This window comes from Zalophus californianus, chromosome 6 (genome assembly GCF_009762305.2).
Source record: "Zalophus californianus isolate mZalCal1 chromosome 6, mZalCal1.pri.v2, whole genome shotgun sequence".
Lineage (NCBI taxonomy): Eukaryota > Metazoa > Chordata > Mammalia > Carnivora > Otariidae > Zalophus > Zalophus californianus.
Window position 1 is genome coordinate 87,906,846 of NC_045600.1, and position 17,731 is coordinate 87,924,576.

At 37.8% G+C, this 17,731-nt stretch overlaps 1 pseudogene; it reads left to right on the plus strand.

Annotated features, from left to right (window-relative positions):
* The first annotated feature begins 706 nt into the window (after positions 1-706).
* The window catches only part of LOC113909190, a 31,991-nt pseudogene continuing 14,966 nt past the window's right edge, over positions 707-17,731 (plus strand).

Genomic DNA, 17,731 nt, shown 5'->3' on the forward strand with positions numbered 1-17,731 from the left:
AAGAGAGAAAATAACACACTAGCTACTGCAGAAGAAAGTACAACAAAACAAGCCATACATCCACTGGTTAATTGGTCCCCTTCTATTAAAGTGGAAATTCAAAGAGAAGTGTTTAAAACCAAAAGACTTCAGGATGGCATAAAAGAAGCCCAGCTATGGTTCTATATGTAGGAAGACTCTAAAAGAAACAAGACACAAAGATGTAAATACACACTCATACATCTTCTGTTCTTGGACATAGGAGAAAACATGTTATATAAAACCTGGATATTAAGAACTTCTGGTCTGGGTGAGCTGCTTTTTCAATAGGATGAAGAACTCCCTGCTGTCAGTTATCAGAGTGGCCATGTTCCTGCATTTAAGAGAGGCTGTTACTCCAGCTTAGCATACATGACTTGACCTGCTGGTGTGAACCACACCCTAAAGATTGTTTCTAGAGATCCTCGCAGGAGCCTGAGTCTTTTCTTTATTTACATCTCAGTACTCAGATGGCTGCTTGCTGAAACTGAAGGGAAGCTAAACTAGGGCTTTTAACTAGGAAGGGGCTTGTGGTTCTTGATTAGTCTATGAATCCAAACCCTACATTTAGTGTGTGTGATTATAAGCCTCATTTTCCCATTACTCAAATGGAAATACGAACAAATATTGAAATCATTGGGTTATTATGAAGATGAACTAGCATTATGAACACCAGGCATTTAACACCATGCCTAATGTGATGCAAGAATGGAATACATTACTAAATTGTTGTTATGGATTTGCTATACAATATGGTAAGTTCTGGGGATAGAAAAACAATTAGCGTATGTTTTTGCTTCAACAGGTATACAACCTAATAGAAAGAGATAGATAGGGCATTCTGAAGAGACAGGGGAGTGGGGGGCTCGTCTGATTAAGGGACCCTGAACCAAGAAGCAGCAGAGTTTCAGAAGCCAGTAGCTTGGGTTTTGCCCATCAGCGGAAGTTTGGGGGGGGCGCCCAGTGCACAAGGTAGGGGGGGATCCTGGTTTTTGTCTTCTCAACGCATTCCTGTTTTGACAGCGCCCAGGTCTCGGCCTGTCAGAAATAGAAAGGTCATTGATTATTCACAGTGTCAGGAATCTGATGATGCTGATGAAGATTATGGAAGAGATTCAGCCCCTCCAGCTAAGAAAATTCGGTCATCTCCCTGAGAAGTTAAAAATAGGAGGCGATCTGGAAAGAATTCACAGGAAGATAGTGAGGACTTCGAAGAAAGCAATGTGAAGACCAAGAAAGATGATTCTCACTCAGCAGAGGACAGTGAAGATGAAAAAGAAGATCATAAAAATGGGTGCCGGCAACAGCAAGCAGCTTCTGAAACAGCTTCCACTCAGAGAGAGATGCTCATGGAAGATGTGGGCAGTGAGGAAGAACGAGAGAATGAGGCACCCTTCCGCAGCGATGAGGATTTCCTAATGGAGGACGATGATGATAGTGACTACGGCCGTGCAAAAGAAGAAAAACAAAAAGATGGTTAAGAAGTCCAACCCTGAGAGAAAAGAAAAGAAAATGCCCAAACCCAGGCTAAAGGCTACAGTGAGGCCAAACCCCGTGAAAGGCAAAGGGAAGGTCGGTTGCCCCAAGGCTTCAAAGGCATCAAAGGAAAAGACTCCTTCTCCCAAAGAAGGGGAGGAACCAGATAGCCCTCCAGGAAAGAAGCCTTCTGCAAGCCCTGCACGTGAGAAATCTGAGGATGAAAACTGTACTCTAAAACAAGGTCAGATAACACCACTCCCTGCCCTGCACCCAAGGTATTTTTTTTTTTTCCTTAAATTTCACCACTTGTTATCTCAGAGACCAGGAGACAGTGATCCTTTATCCTGCTACAGTCTTTCAAGAACTTAAAAAAAAAAAAAAAAAAAGGCAAGGGCCACCGAAACTTAAATCACTCTTGATTTCCTATTTTATTCTCTCATGGTTCATGTTTTTAAATACATATGTATCTATTTTTTCTTGGATAAAATTTTACCAAGGCTATAAAAAAAAGAAAAAGAGAAAAAGAACCCTAGAATTTAAGTGGCAAGATTTATACACCAGAGTAGATTTCTTCTTAAGTGATAATGTTTAGGTTTTAAGCAAATAAAGTATCAATGTGAAACTCAAAAAAGAGACAGAGAGAGAGAGATGAAAAGAAATTTGCACAATAGAGTAATACTTGTTCTGTAATAGATGTAATCAAAGAGTATGTTTTACAAAGGGGACACATGGTTTGCCTAATTTAATTCAAAAGGAAAAAAGAAAATTTTGAAACTCTGTTTTACCCTCTAAATCCCCATGCATTAAGGAGAGTCCCATCTGCAATTTCACCCATTTCAGGAAATTGAGTACCGCCAATTTAGGTTGTCTTCCTTGATCCCCACAGCTACAAACTACATCTCTTGCTTCACATCTTTATGTTCAAAATCTATCTTACTTAGCTTGTGAAGTGTGAAACGGTATTTTCATGTGTAGTGTTTATAAACATCTAGAAATAATGTACATCAAGCAGCTAGTAGGTGTTCAATACATTTTCTGATTCACTAAAAGGGACTTAGTCAAACTAATAGGATCTCTGAATGACAAAGAAATGTTTCCACCTGGAATGGCCTTTCATGGTTAGAAATGTTTGTGTCCCAACAAGTGCCCTTCCTGCTTTTCAGTTAAAAGGATGGAGGGTCCACCTGGGGATTGAGAAAGCAGAGTGAGAGCTAGGTTAGGGGCCTTAGAAAGACAGTGTAGGAATCAGGGAACTTTCTGGTTCACCAGTTTAAAAAGACAATTACTGAAAAGAATTTGGTTGTCATGCCAAGGATCCTTCCCCCCCTTTTTTTTATATTTTTATTTTTTAAATTTTTATTTATTTTTCTTTAAATTTTTTATTGTTATGTTAATCACCATACATTACATCATTAGTTTTTGATGTAGTGTTCCATGATTCATTGTTTGTGCATAACACCCAGTGCTCCATGCAGAACGTGCCCTCTTTAATACCCATCACCAGGCTAACACATCCCCCCACCCCCTCCCCTCTAGAACCCTGTTTGTTTTTCAGAGTCCATTGTCTCTCATGGTTCGTCTCCCCTTCCGATTTACTCCCCTTCATTCTTCCCCTCCTGCTATCTTTTTTTTTTTTCTTAACATATTGCATTATTTGTTTCAGAAGTACAGATTTGTGATTCAACAGTCTTGCACAATTCACAGCACTCACCATAACACATACCCTCCCCAATGTCCCCATCCCTCCCACCCCCCCCACCACTCCAGCAACCCTCAGACCTCACTGATATGAGGAATTCTTAATCTCAGGATCCTTCCCTTTTTAATAAATATCTGATGAAATCTCTTGACTTTTAACTTGCTGATACGATTAATGGGAGAAAAAATTTCTGGAGATAGGGCACAGAATAACTTGACAATTGCACTGAATTTATACCTGCTTACAATGAACAGAATGATTTATATCACAGGAATCAGTGTGGCTATGTATATGACCTGGTATATAAGAATTTGCCAAATGCTTGAAAACAAGAATGAGAAATTGATAGCTTCCTGGTAGTTCCCAGGAAATGAATACTTGCAATAGCTTTGGACTTTCATGCTATGTTGTCTACATTTAGCATATGTTCAAGTATTTTACCAGCTATGGATGCTTTTCTAATTTCTGATCATTCCTGGGACTGGCTTCCCAAGCCAGATCACTTTTGTTGCTCCAAGAAACATGTGCTGAGGTTCACAGGCATTTCTATTTCCTCTGACATTTATGTTTCCTCCAGTGTCCCTTTCCCACGTCTCCTGAAATAGGACATGTTCAGTGATATGAAATGTGTTGTCTGACAATGTGATCAATAGAGCAGAAACCAGCCTCAAGATACTCTGGGACCTATGTCTCATATTCATAAAAGGAGTTATTACTTTGGGTGCTGCTAGGCTGTTGAGTCTCTCCATTTTTATTAATTGCATTTCTCAGCTACACTGGATAGAAAAGAGTTTCTGCTTTATGAGTTTTCTCATTTCCCCAATTCTGCAATGTTTTGGACTCTGAATGGGGCAAAAAAAAGTAATTCACGAAAGTAACAGTTGTTGTTTGTCTTATACAATTAAATTCCTAGAATTGACTCCAGAGGTGATGTTTTGAGGGGAAGCAGTGTATATTGGTCATAAATGTCTTTGCCATTTGTTGAAATTGGAGTTCGATTTGGAGATGAAATCTGATAAGTAAACAGAGTGAGACTGGAGTTAGGACACACAAGTTATTGCCTGAGTACTCCTGCTGACTGTCTAGGAAGCGTTAGCTAGATCATGCTTTTCTGTGCTACAGTTTCTTCATGTGCAAATGTTGATAGCTGTGCCTATTCTTCTGGAAGATGAAGAATTTTTATTTGTAATTATATGTATGTAGTAAGGTAAAATTGATACAAAAACTCTAAATTATAGCCAAGGCATGCAATCTGCACAGTCACATAGTGCCCTACGCTTGCTTTAATGGTCAACTGTCACTACCTTGAGAGTTTTAATAAATTTGAGCAGGGGGCCCAACATTTTCCTCTTGCACTTGACTCCACAAATTATGTAGCCAGTCCTGATTATGGAATATTCAATTTTAAGTAAGAAAACTTGATAGGTACAGATTTCTACACTATAAACTATAAATTATTTTTTTCAATGATGTAAATTAATATTTCATCCAATATTTTCAAGGAGAACTTCTTTTTTTAGTTCTTACCTCATAAAAGTATTCAATATTAACTGATTTACTATAATACTGACAGGAGTAATTTCTGCTTGATTTTATAGGATACAGCCATCATTATCTGATGGGAAAAATTAGTACAATCCCCTGGGAGAAATGAACTTAAAAATTTTGAAAAATTCTCCCTGGGCCAGTGTCATTTTTTCCTTGTCTTTAGCACTTTTGAAAAGACTGTAATTTTTGCATAGAAACTGCCCTCTATCATCTAAAGTCCTTGTGGCCAAATCGGGGAATCCTAGACACAAGTCAACCTAGCAACACCTAGCAGAGTGGCAGCCACTGCTGTGTCTGTCATTATAAGCTGTAATTAATATTTTTTTTCCTGAAAATACCTTGCTGAGTATGATGAATCAATGACATTAACAGCATATATGTGGGGAGGGGGCATGCTATGACTAGCCAGTTTAGTTATTAGATACATTAGAGCTATTACATTACTTTTGTCCTTATGCTTTTTTTTAGCCCTAGCATACAGAACTAATAATTTAGAAGTTGCTTTTCAGGAAATGAGAATTTTTGCCATTTATTTATTTACTTCCTTATTTTTACAGTGGGAAGGAAGAGTGTGAGGTTGTTATTCATTCAAGTCCATATGCATATAATCCATAGATGAACCACTCACAAACTGTGCCCTCCTGCACTTCCAGTTTTGGGCTATCAGACCTTCACTTATTTAATCGGCCAATTACAAGATTCATGATTTCAGATGGTGTATAGAAGAAACCCCATCTTTCATATTATATATGTGTTGTCATTATATTCTTTTTGTCAGATACAAAAACATATGTTTGTTTCAGGGAGCTTATAGTTTTGTTTGGAATATAAGCATTGCAAAGAGATGATGTAAAAACTGTTTTGAGTGCTATGACATTAAAAATATAGGAGGGCCACCTAATTTAGACTAGAAAGGTAAAGGAAAAAAAAACACTTAAGCTGATACCTAAATGACATTAGTATCTAGCTTGAAGCTACAGTTTGACCTTAAATTTAGCTTGGAAGCAGAAAGTATGAACAAAAAAATAGGTAGGTGGAGTGTGTATGATGAAAGGTATAGTCTGGTCAAATATGAGGAAAATAAAGTAATTGAAGTTGAGAGACTTAACTAACCTTTAAAGAAAAAATAACAAACAGTAGTTAATGGGAGATGACCTGGATTCAAGATCAGTGGAATCTTAACATGAAAAGTCAAGTTTAGAATATCAGGTGCTCTTGGAGAATATTTTCTTCTCTTTAAGAAATGGTACATGCAAACTCTAAGGACATGGATTCTGTATTGTTTGCTGTCATATCACAAGGTTTATAGACAAACTTCTCAATAATAAGCCCCCTATTTCCTGTGTTGAGTAATGGAATGAAATGTCTAGCTAGCATGTAAGCAAAGAAGTTGAAAATAACCAGCCATATTTGTCCAAGTGAGACCAAACTGAAGACCAAAACTAAATGGTACACTTATAAATCGTTTTCTTGGACAGATTCCTTACACTTTAGTAAGATACTTTTTATACATAAATAAGGATTATGCTTATTCTATCTAGACAGAAAGAGAAGGGCTACATACTGATTTATTAATGGAGGGAAAATTCTATTAGAGCTCTTACTCTACTTTATTTATTTTTTAAATTTTATTATGTTATTTCAAAAATTTAAAAATAGAGCTACCCTATGACCCAGTAATTGCACTACTGGGTATTTACCCCAAAGACACAGATGTAGTGAAAAGAAAGGCCATATGCACCCCAATGTTCATAGCAGCAATGTCCACAATAGCCAAACTGTGGAAAGAGCCGAGATGCCCTTCAACAGACAAATGGATAAAGAAGAGGTGGTGCATATATACAATGGACTATTACTCAGCCATCAGAAAGGATGAATACCCAACTTTTACATCAACATGGATGGGACTGGAGGAGATTATGCTCAGTGAAATAAGTCAAGCAGAGAAAGTCAATTATCATATGGTTTCACTTATTTGTGGAACAGAAGGAATAGCAGGGAGGACATTAGGAGAAGGGAGGGAACAATGAAGGGGGGGAATCGGAGGGAGAGATGAACCGTGAGAGACTGTGGACTCTGAGAAAGAAGTGGGGTTTTGGACGGGAGAGGGGAGGGGGGATTGGTTGGCTCTTACTCTACTTTTTTAAAGAAGTTTTAAGTGATGTTTCAGAGTCTAAAATATCATTTTTAACTCTTTCTTCTGTATGTCATTGTTCTGATATTTTATCATCTCCATTGGCAGAGTTTGTGAGGGTATTAAGGTACCAAGAACTTCTTCCCAATGACAATCTAGAAACATTTGTCCTTTGAATAATGAAAGTAATGAAAACTAGTGGTAAATCAAAATCATCCGGAATTTTCAACTAGGTCAATTGAAGGACACATAACCAAGTCTAGGAAATAATAAATTCTCTTATAATTGATTTTTTGGTAAAATTCTGAACTGTTGATAAATTTGCCATATATTTCTATTTGCTTTTCTTATATTTGAGTTTTTAAAAAACCCTAATTCTAAACCCTGAAAAAGTACACTTATGAATGTGATTTTAACTATAGAGAAACTAACTATACCAAGGAGAAGCTATTTATTTAGTTGATGACAGAATGTTAATATAAACCAGTGACATGCATCATGTGAGAAACTATTACAATTAGATCAATTAAAGGCAATGCCTTGAAGGAATAATGGAATTCAAATGAAAATATTTTTAATAAAAACATTATAAAAGAAGCTCAATGTAATTAGTTTTTAAAATATTTTGAACATTGATTTTTTTAAAAAAATTAAGGTATGTATATATCATGAAAAAAAAGACTAATTAGTGGTTGATTCCTTAGGCAGAATAAAATCTATTGTTACAGAGAATAATTTTTTAAATCTAATGAAGAAATGTAAGCTCAAATCCCTTATATTAAGGTGATTAAATGAATCATGTTTCATATATTTGATCAAACAATACTGTCAAGAGAGTAAAGTTAGTAGAGCAAAAATCAATTATTTTGATTCCTGGGCATCCTGTTGTGCTTATTCATGAATTAATATTCTATGGCCTCAGATTCTTCTGCTAACTACAGTCTCATAAAAGTTTGCAGTTTGTCATAATGGGGCTCAAGAGATGGTATGTGGGTCATTTTCAGAACCACTCAGGAAAATAAGTTTCTCAGATAGTGGACCAATATTTTATTTTCCTTATGTGTACACTGCATTTAGCAGGAATGAACAAAGGCAGCAAAAAACTAATAAATAAAAGGAGTGTTTACTACTCTAGTTTTCTCTTTCCAATTTTTATTATGCCTGTCTCCAAGACAAACAACCCCCTACCACAAAAACAACAATAATAACAAAAAACCTGAGATACTATCAAGTGGTGAGAAATCTATTTAATCAGAGTTCCCTTAGCAGGAAAAAAAAAAAAAATTCAAAGTGGGTTCTGTGCTGGAATGTCTGTTGAACTTTGGTAGAACAGTAAGGTCCTGTGTTTGGTCAATAGGACTTGGGTGTCTCAGCGCCAGGTGGTTCCATGCCATGTGTATGGAGGCCCCATGGTCCCTGATGACCATACTAAAATGAACTCAACAGTTCCCGTTCAGAGATTTGAGAAACGTCTGATGTACGTCATTATTCTTAGTTTGGATATGACTAGCTCAATATTGGGGTCGTTAAAGAACACGAATTCTAAGGTCTGTTAGGTATTTAACAGTTTGTACCTCCCCTCCTAGTCCACAAAGCCTTCACAATAATGTCTGTTTGGAGTTTAAATTCTTGCTTTGTGTTTCTTTTTGTAATGAGACTCCTTTTATGCTTGGCTAAATTTGACCTATTTTGCCTTTTTCTAAATTAATTTTCATATCCATCTATAGTATGCAGATCATTTTTACCCATTTAAGGATTTCCAGAAAAAAGGAAAAAAAAAAAACACCTGTAATAAAGATGGCTAAAAGTTCTTTGCTACTCCTCTAAGTAAGGTATGAAGTCATCCCTCCTTGCCTTAAACTGGCACTGGCTTTATGGACATATTAACCAATGGAATACAACACAAGTTACTTTTGGCAATTCTGAGGCTAAATTGTTAGTCGTGCAGCTTCTGCCTGGATGTCTTAGTACCTTCCCTTTGGACCCCTGAGACTAAATAAGAAGAGGTCCCAGTTTAGCTCAGACTGCCAGTCCTTCCATCAAGGTACCAACTATGTGAGTAACCATCTTGGATTCTTAGTCTAAGATAAATGCTATATCTCCTAGGCTAAAAGAAAAAAGAGAATAAAAGCAACAGGGTGACCCTACAAAAGACTGGAGATTCAGTTGGAGACTTAAAAAAAGTTGGAGTTCAGAAAACAGTCTTACCATGACAAAACAAAATAATTCAGCAGTAGAAAGAGAGGACTATACTATGAGTAGGGAAACTATGATAGGGAAAGCAGATATGAAAACTAATGAATAAGAGTATTGGTTACTGAAAAGTCAAAAGGAGAATTGAAGGTAGCCACAAATAGGAAGGAGTCCCAAGAGCAGCATATAAATTCTCCCCAAATTCTTGACTGACCCCTAAACTCTGGCATTCAATAATCACAGAGATAACTACTGACTGGATAAGTCAGTTATCCTTAAAGAGTTTTCTTAAGAAGACTACCCAATGACTATTGCTTATATTTCATTGGTCACCTTAAGTTATAATGAGGCTAAAAATACAGTCTTTGTTCTTTTTTTTCCATTGCAGATTACTAACAGCAGAAGTAAAATAGAATTTCTGTCTATGGAGGAGAAGGGAATTCTAGTTACCTGTCTGGAATTGGGTAAGTAACTATAAACTTATTTCCCCCCAAAAGATAAATACATTCCAAAGATAAGAATGCTGAAATAGATTTATGAGTTGTGACCACAACCTAATCTTTACCCCCTCATTTTTTGTCTGTAGAAGACCCAGATGACACTGTTTTCACCAAGATGTTGAAAAATATTTGGTGAAAGGGGCAAGAACATCTTTGGCAAGAAACAAAGTGGCTGTTCTCTTTGCTAAGAGATTCTGTTAAGAGATGATGAAATTGGTATAGCTTACTGGGTTTCTACCTTGATTATAAGAATGATCTCACCATAGAGATTTTTGGCCATGACTAATTGGTTATGAGGTCTTTTAGACTGAAATACTTGGACAGGCCATTAAAAAATTTACTTAATATATATTTCTGAATAGCCCTAGAACTGCTGAATAGATACCTGACTACAGCCACAATGATAGAAAATCTCCACTTGAGTCAGTTCATAAAATCTTCTCTGAATGTATAACTTCTGTCAGTTCTACTTTTATTTGACCCTTATTCATACTGCATCTTAAACTTTTATATTATTAACTCATATTAGTACTTGCCTTTGTATGAATGTCTTATTTCCCAAACTAATTTGTAGTTTTCTTTAAGTAGGAGTTGTGTTTTATGCTTCTTTTTTATGTTAATTTTTATGTATTCATAATTATTTTCTAGCACATGCATTAGCCCACAGAAAGAAGAGTAGGCCCTTGGGCAATATATTTGACCCTCTCAGATACCATGGTTAGTAGGGTACTGATTCCCTAATTGGAAATGTTGTAGTTTCAATTTAGTTGGGCTCTCCAGGCTGTCACAGTCTGCTCTGGTGGTGCTATTATTAGGAGCTCATCCACATAGCTTCTGAATCTCTTTGTTCATTTTTGGACAATTTTTGAACATAAATTCATGCCCTCATTTGTTCCACAAGTGGGCACTTCATAAAGGCAACTCTTTGTATCCTAAAGCCCTTCCCCATATCTTGTCTGTTTTCATGCTCTCAGAAGGTGAGAAGAGAGTCACCTTGGGAGCTTCCATATCTGGGGCAAACACTTCATCTGGGTGTGGGCAGAGAGACAAGCCATGTTGGATTTTCTCAAAAAAAGTGAAAGAGGTGGAAAAGGTCCTGAAAAATAGAACTCTTGAAGTTCTGTGCCTTCTTGTGTTATCTAGATTCTGAGACCTTGCCAGAGTTGGACCCAGTGGTGTGAAAGTGCTCTTTGTTGAAAAGTATGGGCAGAAAAATATAGTTATTACACTTATTTCCTAAAGTGCCTACCTCAACAATGTACATGTTATCCATTTGTAATTAGTTCATTAAATTGACTGGATGCAATATCTAGACAGGATATAGCTATTAATTTTTGCTAATGCTGCCTTCAGTCAGAAATCCTTTCCCTATCCCCTGAACATTTATCTTGAGAAGAAAATGGTTTCTGTTTTTCTATTTTCTTCTGGACATTCAGGTATTTTCTAAATATAATTCTATGTTTATATAATGTAAAAAACAACTGCATGCATTTTAATCTCTTCATACATCCTCCAATAACAAATACTAATCAATAGAGAATACAAAATCTCCCGTTACTCTTGCTTATAGTATAACAGAAGGCAGCAAATACTACTTATTTCAATTTATATAAAAATGGGGAAATAAATATCTGAAACCAGTAGAGTCATCTGCAAACCCCACAAAAGAATGAAGATTCAATTAGAGGCTGAAAAAAAAAATAGAGTTCAGAAAGCAGCCTAACTATGACAAGACAAGATAATGCAGCAGCAGAAAGAGATTATATCCTGAGTAGGGAAATAGGGAGTTGGGAGAACAGGTTTGAGATGTGATGAATAAGACTAGTAGGTACTGATGAGTCAAAAAAGAAGAGAATTGAAAGTAGCCACAAAAAGAGGAGGGTCCTAAAATCAGCACATAAATTCTCCCTAAATCCTTGGATCATACCTGAACTCTTCATGCACCAGAAAAGACTCCAATTATCCCAAGGTAAAAATTTCTGGAAAATGGAAATACCTGATCTGAGATTTCAGCAGCTACAAATGAAAGAAGACAGAGTGTGAAGTTCAAGCTTTGTCAAGTAGAAGGGCTTGGTAAATAACTTGGATTTTCATGACTTAGAAGTCAATATTATTTCTAAGGACTAAGGGATTTGCCCTAGGTTTAAGGGCAAAATTTAAAAATGACAAATCCTAACAAAGACTGAAATGAGGATTCCAGAAAGTTGAGGTTCTCTGTTGGTTATTTATCTGATTAGTAAACAAACAATAAATTACACAGACAAAAACCCCCAGCATAATCCAGATTCCCTACCAAATAGCATCCCTGATGCACAGGATAACATTTGAAAAAGTACTAAATAGATGAAGAGACAGAAAATTTGATTGATGGTTAAGAGAAAAATCTATCAACAGAAATAGAACCACAGACAACATAGATGTTGAAATGAGCAATGGCTCTAAAATATTAGGATACATTTGAAAGCGTTTACAGGAAAATATATGTACCTGGTGGAATGATGAAAACTTTAAGATGCAAATGGAAATCATAGAAATAAAAAACAAAATATCTGAAATTAAAAAGAAAATCATTGGAGGAGATGAACAGAATAGCATAGTCCCAGTAATCTCTAAACCAAAATCATTCTAATATATATGTAATTGTAGTTTCAGAAAGAAAGAAGATAGAGGAAGAGGCTGAAAAGATAATTTAAAAAATAATGTGTAAAGGAGGAGCAAGATGGCAGAGGAATAGGAGACCTAAATTTCATCTGGTCCCAGGAATTCAGCTAAACAGTTATCAAAGCATTCTGAACACCTACAAACTCAACAGGATATCAAAGAAAAGAATAGCAGCAATTTTATGAACAGAAAAGCGACCACTTTCTGGAAGATTTCGGGTCTCTTCTGATTTGTTTAGTGTATATTTTTCTGGGGTCGATGTTACCCTTTTAGCATTCTGTTCTCTCATTCATCTATTCCTCTCTGGACAGAATGACAAAGCGGAAAAACTTACCTCAAAAAAAAAAAAAAAGGCAGTACCAGCTACCAGGGACCTAATCAATATGGACATTAGTAAGATGTCGGAACTAGAGTTCAGAATGATGATTACAAAATTACTAGCTGGGCTTGAAAAAGCATAGAAGATACTAGAGAATCCCTTTCTGGAGAAACAAAAGAAATAAAATCTAACCAAGTCGAAATCAAAAAGGCTATTAATGAGGTCCAATAAAAAATGGAGGCTCTAACTGCTAGAATAAATGAGACAAAGGAGAGAATTAGTTAAAATTCTAAAATTATGATTAGACAAAATCATAGAGAATAAAGAAGCTAAGAAAAAGAGAGGTAACAGCTACTGGATCATGAGGGCAGAATTCGAGACATAAGTGATGCCATAAGATGAAACAATATTAGAATAATTGGGACCCCAGAAGAAGAAGAAAGACAGAGAAGGGCAGAAGGTATATTGGAGCAAATTATAGCAGAGAACTTCCCTAATATGGGGAAGGAAACAGGCATCAAAATCCAGAAGGCACAGAGAACCCTTCTCAAAATCAATAAAAATCGGTCAATACCCCGACATCAAATAGTAAAACTTACGAGTCTCAGAGACAAAGAGAAAATCCTGAAAGCAGCTCGGGACAAGAGGTCTGTAAACTACAATGGTAGAAACATTAGATTGGCAGCAGACCTATCCACAGATATCTGGCAGACAGAAAGGACTGGCATGATATATTCATGGTGCAAAATGAGAAAAATATGCAGCCAAGAATACTTTATTCAGCAAGGCTGTCATTGAAAATAGAAGGAGAGGCGCGGAGCAAGATGGCGGAGGAGTAGGAGACCTAGATTTTGTCTGGTCTCAGGAATTCAGCTGAATAGGGATCAAACCATTCTGAACACCTACGAACTCAACAGGAGATCGAACAGGAGAGTAGCAACAACTCTCTGAACAGAGAAGCGACCACTTACTGGAAGGTAGGACGTGCGGAGAAGTGAATCCGAGGCGATATTCGGGAGGATAGACGGCGGGGGAGGGGCCTCCGCCGGCCGCTTCTGGTAAGTGCTAGAGCCGCGGAGCACAAAATCGGACCTTTTAAAAGTTGGCTCGGCGGAGGGACGTCGCTGCAGTGGCTAAGCGGGGGGTGGAATCCTCCCGGGACAGTGTGGTCTCAGGACCCTTGGGGTCACAGAGAGACCGGGGGTGCCTGAGTGCGGCAGAGCTCCCAGGTGTCGGGGCGGGGAAGCCGGCTGCAGATACGGAGCAGAGTTGCGGGCTCTCAGCTCGGGGTTGCCATAAACTGTGATCTGCGGCCCAGTCGGGGCACGGCTCCCCCAGCAAGGACCCAACAAGCAGCAGATCCGGGGAGACTCCCCTTCCTTCCCGGGGAGGAGCGGTGCGGGAACGCACTGCAGGGATCTGCTGGGTTTGGAGACTCCGAGCGGGGTCGGGTGCCAGAGATAGCAACGCTCGATCACAGGCCGGGTGAGCACGGAGTGCGGCCAGAGACCGGGGACACGGGAGTGACTGCTTTTCTCTGGGGGCGCACTGAGGAGTGGGGCCCCGAGTTCTCGGCTCCTCCGGGCGGAGACTGGGAGGCCGCCATTTTCGCCCTGGTCCTCCAAAGCTGTACCGAGAGCTTGCAGGGAACAAAAGCTCCTGAGAGCAAACTGGAGCAGCTTCCTTAGCCCGGACCGACAAGGGCGGGGCAATTCCGCCTCCGGCAAAGACATTTGGAAACCACAGCAACAGGCCCCTCCCCCAGAAGATCAACACAAACAGCCAGCAAGCCAAGACCAAGTTGATCCATCAACGAGAATAGGAGAACTCCAGCGCTAGGGGAATACTGCACATAGATTCATGGCTTCTTTTTTTTTTTTTTTACCATGATTCATTATTTCATCAAAGTTAATTTTTGTTGACTTTTTTTTTATTTTTCTTTTTCCCTTTTTCAACCAACATCTTATAAATCCCTTTTTTTTAAAAAAAAAAAACATTTTTTTTTTCATTTTTAGAGTCATATTTTATCCCTTCATAGTAGTTATCCTTGTTTTTGGCATATATATATATAAGTTGTTCTCTCTTTAAAATTTTGAGGTACAGTTTCTTCTAACAGATCAAAATATACCCTAAACCACTAGTGTATGGCTTTGTTCTAGTCTCCTGTCTGATCACATTCTTTCCCTTTTTCCTTTTTTTTCCTTAAATCTTCTTTCTTTTTTCAAACAACTTATCTTACCAAGTCCTTTTATAAAATCTTTTATAATTCTCATCTTTACAGTCATCTTCCATCCCTTCATTGTATCAACCCTTATTTTGTACATATATGTCTTTCTTCCTTTAAAATTTTAGGAGGCACTTTTTTCTAACAGACCAAAATACGCACAAAATCTAGTGTGTGGCACTGATCTATGCACTAGCCTGATCATATTTGATCATATTCTGCCTTTTTTGAATTGTTTTGTTTTTGTTTTTATCTTTTTTTTCTTTTTTTTTCTTTTTCTCTTTCTTTTTTCTTTCTTTCCCTTTCTTTTCCCCTGGTTTCAGGTCTTTTCTGATTTGTATACAGTATATTTGCTGGGGACATTGTAAACCTGTTAGCCTTTTGTTCTCTCATTCATCTATTCTCCTCTGGACAAAATGACAAGACGAAAGAAATCACCTCAGCAAAAAGAAAAAGAGGTAGTACCGTCAGCCAGGGACCTACTCAATACGGACATTAGTACGATGTCGGACCTAGAGTTCAGAATCATGACTTTAAAGATACTAGCTGGGCTTGAAAAAAGCGTGGAAGTTATTAGAGAAACCCTTTCTGGAGAAATAAAAGAACTAAAATCTAACCAAATCGAAATCAAAAAGGCTATTGATGAGGTGCAATCAAAAATGGGGGCACTAAATGCTAGGATAAATGAGGCAGAAGAGAGAATCAGCGATATAGAAGACCAAATGATGGAAAATAAAGAGGCTGAGAAAAAGAGGGAGAAACAACTACAGGATCACGAGGGCAGAATTCGAGAGATAAGTGATACGATAAGATGAAACAACATTAGAATAATTGGGATCCCAGAAGAAGAAGAGAGAGAGAGAGGGGCAGAAGGTATATTGGAGCAAATTATAGCAGAGAACTTCCCTAATGTGAGGAAGGAAACAGGCATTAAAATCCAGGAGGCACAGAGAACCCCTCTCAAAATCAATAAAAATAGGTCAACACCCCGACATCTAATAGTAAAACTTACGAGTCTCAGAGACAAAGAGAAAATCCTGAAAGCAGCTCGGGAGAAGAGATATGTAACCTACAATGGTAGAAACATTAGATTGGCAACAGATCTATCCACAGAGACCTGGCAGGCCAGAAAGGACTGGCAAGATATCTTCAGAGCACTAAACGAGAAAAATATGCAGCCAAGAATACTATATCCAGCTAGGCTATCATTGAAAATAGAAGGAGAGATAAAAAGCTTCCAGAACAAACAAAAACTGAAGGAATTTGCAAACACGAAACCAGCCCTCCAAGAAATATTGAGAGGGGTCCTCTAAGCAAAGAGAGAACCTAAAAGCAGCAAAGAGCAGAAACGAACACAGACAACAGACAGTTAACAGTCACCTTACAGGTAATACAATGGCACTAAATTCATACCTTTCAATAGTTACCCTGAATGTAAATGGGCTAAATGCCCCAATCAAAAGACACAGGCTATCAGATTGGATTAAAAAACAAGACCCATCAATATGCTGTCTGCAAGAGACTCATTTTACACCCAAAGACACCCCCAGATTGAAAGTGAGGGGGTGGAAAACCATTTACCATGCTAATGGACACCAAAAGAAAGCTGGGGTGGCAATCCTTATATCAGACAAACTAGATTTTAAAACAAAGACTGTAATAAGAGATGAGGAAGGACACTATATCCTACTTAAAGGGTCTATCCAACAAGAAGATCTAACAATTGTAAATATCTATGCCCCGAACATGGGAGCAGCCAATTATATAAGGCAATTAATAACAAAAGCAAAGAAACACATTGACAACAATACAATAATAGTGGGGGACTTTAACACCCCCCTGACTGAAATGGACAGATCATCTAAGCAAAAGATCAACAAGGAAATAAAGACTTTAAATGACACACTGGACCAAATGGACTTCACAGACATATTCAGAACATTCCATCCCAAAGCAACGGAATACACATTCTTCTCTAGTGCCCATGGAACATTCTCCAGAATTGATCACATCCTAGGTCACAAATCAGGTCTCAATCGGTACCAAAAGATTGGGATCATTCCCTGCATATTTTCAGACGACAATGCTTTGAAACTAGAACTCAACCACAAGAGGAAAGTCGGAAAGAACTCAAATACATGGAGGCTAAAGAGCATCCTACTAAAGAATGAATGGGTCAACCAGGAAATTCAAGAAGAATTAAAAAAAATCATGGAAACCAATGAAAATGAAAACACAACTGTTCAAAATCTTTGGGATGAAGCAAAGGCAGTCCTGAGAGGAAAGTATATAGCAATACAAGCCTTTCTCAAGAAACAAGAAAGGTCTCAAATACACAACCTAACCCTACACCTAAAGGAGCTGGAGAAAGAACAGCAAAGAAAGCCTAAACCTAGCAGGAGAAGAGAAATCATAAAGATCAGAGCAGAAATCAATGAACTAGAAACCAAAAGAACAGTAGAACAGATCAACGAAACTAGGAGCTGGTTCTTTGAAAGAATTAACAAGATTGATAAACCCCTGGCCAGACTGATCAAAAAGAAAAGAGAAATGACCCAAATCAACAAAATCATGAATGAAAGAGGAGAGATCACAAGCAACACCAAAGAAATACAAACAATTATAAGAACATATTATGAGCAACTCTATGCCAGCAAATTAGATAACCTGGAAGAAATGGGTGCATTCCTAGAGATGTATCAACTACCAAAATTGAACCAGGAAGAAATAGAAAACCTGAACAGACCTATAACCACTAAGGAAATTGAAACAGTCATCAAAAATCTCCCAAGAAACAAAAGCCCAGGGCCAGATGGCTTCCCAGGGGAATTCTATCAGACATTTCAAGAAGAATTAATACCTATTCTCCTGAAACTGTTCCAAAAAATAGAAATGGAAGGGAAACTTCCAAACTCATTTTATGAGGCCAGCATTACCTTGATCCCAAAACCAGACA